A 6,816-nucleotide genomic window follows, 5' to 3' on the forward strand; every position below is an offset into this window, starting at 1 on the left:
CGAACCGAGTGCGCGCGCGAGAGAGAGAGAGAGAGAGAGAGAGAGAGTGGACGAGTGGTAGAGAGGAAGAGTGGTAGAGAAGAAGAGTGGTAGAGAAGAAGAGTGGTAGTGAGGAATAGAGGAAGAGAGGAAGAGCGAGGGAATTAGAGATAGATAGATAGATAGAGAGAGAGAGAGAGAGAGAGAGAGAGAGAGAGGGAGAGAGAGAGAGTGAGAAAGAGAGGTTAAACGAATAAAGTAAAAGGGCGCCGCGACTAGGTCCTGCAAAAGCACATTCCTAGGACTGAGTAACGCTTCTCCGCGGTGTCGAACTCCCTGGCGCCGACGTGGTTTGCATCAGCGACTTTTGCATACTCCCGAAGCTCTTGCTTCTATTTCGCTCGTAATATAAACCTGCTTAGCGAGCTACGGTGAGTGCAGTAGCCCGACGAATGCACTCACTGTTGTTGCTCCGCCATTTCTTCATTTCCGGCTCCCTCTCGCTCTATTGCTCGCGCCGTTCCGCGGCCCTCATCGATCTTCTCTCTTGCACTTTCTCATTGCTTTCTCGTGGTGCTTCGACAATTCGACCGTCACACGTAACGTTCATATGTATATGCATCTCCCTCTTACACCTTGCTGCCTCGCACCGAGCGCTGCCAGTTGCGTTTGCCGTGCGTGAATACGTATAGGCACACACAGGCGCGTAGCCGACGATTGCACAGGTGCTCGGGCGCGAGCGAGAGAGAAGAGGCGAGAGGGAGAGTTCGCCTTTTTTTCCTTTTAACGCTCTCGCTCTCGGTGACACGCGCGTTTATTATCACGAGGGCGACAAGTGCGGTTACGTCCTCGCTTCGATCCTCCTTTTTCGCGCTTCGAACGAGCTTCCATTTTATTATCGCCGCATAATAAGAAAAAAGGGAGGAAAGTTTTTTGATAGGTATCGACATAACGTCCACGAGTATTATTATCGACGAAGGTACAAGCTTAAGCGCATACGACTATGCTACCTTGCTATGCTCGACATTAGACATACGTTTAATTCGTTTCCGTTTCAAATAATAATCAATTTACAATATCTTTCTCTTCGACGTGCGCATCATAAGACCGTCGATCAGTAAATTAATCGCAAATTGTTAATTCGATTTATTTGTTTGGGGTGTAAGAATTGGGGTATCCACAAAATGTTAATATGACATTGAGTTTCAATTACGTAAATGTGTATTCAATGAACCAATAGTAATACGTAATTTTTTGTAAAACTTATTAATTTTGAAAATACATTTATCACTAATGCTATTGTTCTTGTTTGTTATTATTATTATTATCATCATCATCATCATCATCATCATAATTAGTGATTTAATTACTGAAATAATATTGTCAACAAAAGATAAAATTTACTTCGAATTTTCTAGCCTACGCGTTTAAAGCGTTTGCCCAAATAGGAATTTCAGTTTAATTTCATAGAATATTTGCAGACTCATATTTTTTACCCAAAAGACTTTTATAGACCGGTTTCCGCTACAATTTCGCATGACATTTATTAATTGCCGCGTTAAAAATATCCTTACAACACTGAGTTGAGCAATACATATTCCTTTATTATCATTACGTAATTTACCCCTACATCCTCCTCCCGCCACTTTCTCCGTCCTATTTTATATCTCGCAATTCCGTCACAAAATTCCACACCATTTAGATCACCTGTGTAGGATAGAGTGTAGGTCAAAAATTTTTAAATAATTTGTTTTTCTTTTAAACTATAAAGTAAATTTGTTCGATACTTTTTTAATTAAATTATGTATTGTGTTCTAATTTAAAATAAAATAAATTATTCTCGTTTTGTAATTTGATTTAGAGTTTTAGTTCTAGTTTTAGTTCTCTGATAAAAGTGTCTCCTCGGTTTAAAAATTATCAATATTTTCTTACTGCGTTATAAATTTATAAATTTATAAATTTCAATATTTTCAAAAGTTATGCTATGAATAGTTGATCGTTTAGATATCTATTGACCGAAATTCGTATCAACCATATTCAACGTTATGGACTATATGCATAATGTACCCTAATAATGCAATTTCAGATAGAATTTAATAATGCAGAGAATATTGAGTTATCTAATTTAATTCAATTTAATTCAATTTGTCTCGTTTATTATACATTGTAAAAGAAACAAAAACAAAAAAAAATGCCAGAAACTTTTATATTTTCAAAATTCAATCTATTTTACGTAAATATAGTTTAAATATTTTTAATTTTTAAATTATTATAATTGAAAAAATAATTGTTTTACTTACATAATATAAAGCCTAAATAGAAACGATGATTTTTTCTTCCAAACTTTATATTTAAATGCAAAGTATTAAAAATTAAATAACATGCTAACCGCGAGTTTTCCCATAATAAAAGATTAATAGATATATTAAATAGTTAGTTTAGTAAATTGTAATAATTTTAATTATATTTTTATTATATATTTATTTCAAATAAAATAAATTTATATTTTTTTCAATTATTTAATTACAAGATAATTGCATTTTGTTATATTAATATTTAAATTTGATCAAATCACGTATTATTTTACAATTATAGAATTTTAAAAATGATTGAACTTCAAATTTGTATTATGTCAACAATAATTTTAATATTCTACAAAAAAAAATTTTTCCACAATAATATTATAATAAGATTTTATTTAATAAGAAACATTAACTCAATCAGGTCAGTAAAAATTTTAAATAAATAATAATTATTTGCCTGTTTTATTATACAGTATTATAAATATTTTAATAAAAAAATTCAGATTCACAATTGATGTTGTATTTATTGAAATAACTCAATTTTATCATTTGCAATAATGCATTTTAAAGTATTTTTTTTACCTTGTAAAGAATTGTATACGCGGTAGTAAATATTTTTTTATTTTTCTAAGTCTCACAAAATTTAAGCATCGACTTTATTATTTTTTTTTAATTTACATATTTTACATATATTTATGTTTAAGAATATAGTAATTTCAGGTGCAAAAACATAATTAATGATAATCAAATATTCTCTTTATATGTAATTTTATTATGCAGGACAGAAATTGTTGAAAATTTCTTAAAGTTGACGATCCAACTAGAATTTGCTTTGATTTTTCCTTTGCCCTTTCTCACAGTACGAAGTGGTAAAAATGAAAATAGTATACTGCCGACACGAGCGATTAATGCATAAAATATATATTATGTTGAGTAATACATATAAGAGTGCATGATGATACATTAAAAACAAATGGTATAAAATAAAATAAAACAAATGATATATTTTTAATTATAAAACGTTCTTATTTATCGAAATAGTGTCATTAAGTATTTGCTATAAATATTTATGAAACATCTTAAATTATCGAATTAAGAATTTCTATTGTAAGAATAAATGAATTCATAAATTATTTAAAATAATTAGAACAAGCGTTCCTAATCTACATGAAAAAAAAAAAATAAATAAATAAATACATTTAGTAATTTATTTAAATATATTAACGTACATTTTCAAGTATTTCTCGAGCGATTATCAATTGGTTATTGTTAAATGAACCTAATGTGAGTTATTAAACTCCAATGTAACTAATCCGAAATGTCACCGACATGTCATAGACATAGTTTTATTGAAAATAATTATTTTATTACGGAGATTTAATGGTTAAGTTAATAAAATTAAAGCACGCGCAAATTTAATAATATATTTCATTAACCAAAAATCATTCAACATTACGATTAAAAACGATTACATAAAACCTGCGTAAAGATTAATTTTTACGCATACACGTAATTCATAAATAAATAAAAATTTTCCCTTTAAATTAATTAGCTTTATTAACAAAATAATACATTAATTCATTTCACCAGTTTCTTCGTTTGAAAGTATTGTTATATAAGTCCGTTAATCAAGACGCCGATACAATCAGCAAAACTTGACTTTGACTCTTGTCGGGACAAAGGCCGAGGAATAAATGAAATAAAATGCACACATAAAATGATCACGTATTTCGTGTATTCATGTGCATCAAACAGAAAATTAAAAAACTATCCCTAATACGGACAACGGTTGAATAAAGCTGAAACCACAAATTCACGTGCCATGATACATTTGCGATGGCAATTATTATTAATTACATATTGTTTATTAATTTTAGTGAAGGCGTCGGGCCTTTGTTAAAAAAGCAATTAGTATCTAGTTTGGAAAATTTCTGATGACAAAACTGACAGATTGAAAAATTTATAAATTAATGAGTTTCATTAATTGGTAACGCGTTCATTAAAAATAAATTATTGCCTACAGATGTTGATGTGACGTATTTGATTCATTTAATTAGAGATATAATCTCAGGTTAGAAATATTTTGAAAGCAATTTAACGTGTATTGAAAATTGTAAGTTTATAGAGCTTATAACTCTAGCGAACGGCAATATACATATACGTGCGTGCGCGTGTGTGTATGCGCGCGCGCGCGCGCGCGCGTGTGTAATTACACAAATATATAAACAATTATTTTTAAATAAGAAAATGTACGAATAGTATATAATAGACCCATAATATTAGAAATAAATGTGTAAAGAATAACGTTTACGACACTGTTACGCATTAATGCCCTCGTAAGATTTATTTGGAATTACGTAATTAAATAAAAAGACGAGCACGAGCGTACATTGGTAGTTTCGTTTAATTTAGTTTAATATATATTAAATAGTTTCAAGAAAAGTATAAAGGTCCTCCTAATGCCTTAGAATGACGATTAACGTGCACATAATGTGGCTTTCACGAGTTGAAAAGCTGTGATAAAATATTGATGCGTAAATAAATAATACTAAAGCCTTATAAGTGATAAAATAAGTATAAAAGAAAATTACCCGATAAAAGTTTATTTTAATATAAAAAAAAAAAATAATTGTACGAGTATTACTGGATATCGATACTTGTTTATATTACAGTTACTCGCGATTTGCGACAGCAGCGCTCATGAAATGGTGGTAAAAGGGGAAAGCATTTGATTTTCGCTACTGCCAACACTGTCCCGTTCCTTGTTCTTTTACACATCTATCTTTTTTCAGCTCATTCTGGCCTGGAGTTAACTAAAATGTGCGCGCGCAGCCCGGATGTTGCGCACGCATGCACATATCCCAAATTCTCTCCTCTGCCTTTTTCGTCCTCTCTTTTTTTCATTCCCTTTCTCTTTACATCTTTCTTAAGTTCTAGTGGATGCCTTTGAAGTCCCAACTTAGCGTACGCGACGCGATTCAACATACTTTGATGTCGATGCGAGGTCCGGCAGAATTCGCACAATGACTTCGTTGCAAGACTAAACATTCGACGCTGCTGAGAAAGAGACGTCCCAACGCACTTAAATGAGATACGCGCGTATGGGGACGACAGCGTTACAACGGCGTACCAATCAAACAGTCCATTAGCATCCAATTTGGAACTACCGAATTACCCGCGCAATCTAACCTCGAAATCGCATTAATAAACTAACCTTTAAAAGAAAAGGTCGAAGCTGTAAAAATGGCTGAAAATAAAGATCGTACATGCAAAAGGTACTATGGCGTCAAAAATGATCGTAAACAGGGCGGCGGCGGCGGCGGTGTCGGTGTTGGCCAGTCGGACGGCCACGAATTACATATACACACATGTTGCGAGGTGGGGCACGGTGACGCGGCAAACGGAGCGGCGAAGGGGTACGAGGGAGGGGCGGGGAAGAGACCAAAAAACGAAACGCTTCCGCACCGGCGGCCGAAGAGAAGGGGAGCTGTTAATAGCCGACTTGTGTCGGCGTTCGTGGCCCCGGGGGGTGGGGTGGTGGTGATGGCGGCACTAGGGTGGGAGGCGAAGAGGGACTCCGCGCGTTCGTACCTCGTCATTCCCTCGCCGCGAGAGGGGCGCAGTGTTATGTATTCGTCACGTCATAAGTCACGTGATCGACTAACAACGGTGTCATTGACGTCGGCGATACGTCGGCGATACGTCGTCACGTACGCGTGGACTCTGCGCCTCTTACCTTAGCGCCAAAGTTTCAAAATGTTTGATCGACTACTTCATGCACATGGCCGCCCGCCTATACGCATACGCCGATTAGCGTGGAGCTTTAGTTTTGATAACGAACGAACGCTTGGTTCATCATTTATAATCCAAACGTCATCATTATATGTAAGAGGGCGACGCACACAATGCAATTAATAATGTTTATTTGATATTTCGTATAGAGATTCCGGAGCTTACTCATGAATTTTGATGAGTTAGCCTTTTATTGTAGATTACGAACATATATTTATTCGACACCTAAATGCTTCACAATTTTCTTTTGCTTCCCTCTTTCCTCTCCGAGCTTCGCCTCCATTTCTTCTCCTTTTTTTCTTCTTTCATTTTTCTTTTTTTCTTTTTCAAAATAAATACTTGTAAACATGTCCATGTAATCTACAAGTGATTTGAAACGAGTACTGTAAAAAAGATTTACTCAAATTTTTAAGATACAGTTCGAAGGCAATTCGACGAGAGATCGACATTCTTCGGTTTCATATTGGAGAGCATTTGTAAGCTGCAGGATCCTATAATTGCCGGATTTGAGCGAGGCCTACAGATGTTATAATAATAATTGGCTATTGCTGGTCAAAAGGAGAAAATGTAGGATGTTAGTAGAATAGCGATGTGGGCACGGAGAGGTGCTTGTGAGAGCGGGGGTGTCTATTAAACCGTAAATAAAAATTTGAAACGAAATGAGAGGAGGGAAGAGGGCAATAAGTATGACGGTAAGAGCGACGGTCAGCGATCGTTATATCATCAACGGTGTACCGGAAGC

This window comes from Ceratosolen solmsi, unplaced genomic scaffold (assembly GCF_000503995.2).
Source record: "Ceratosolen solmsi marchali unplaced genomic scaffold, CerSol_1.0 scaffold41, whole genome shotgun sequence".
In the NCBI taxonomy this organism is placed as follows: Eukaryota; Metazoa; Arthropoda; class Insecta; order Hymenoptera; family Agaonidae; genus Ceratosolen; species Ceratosolen solmsi.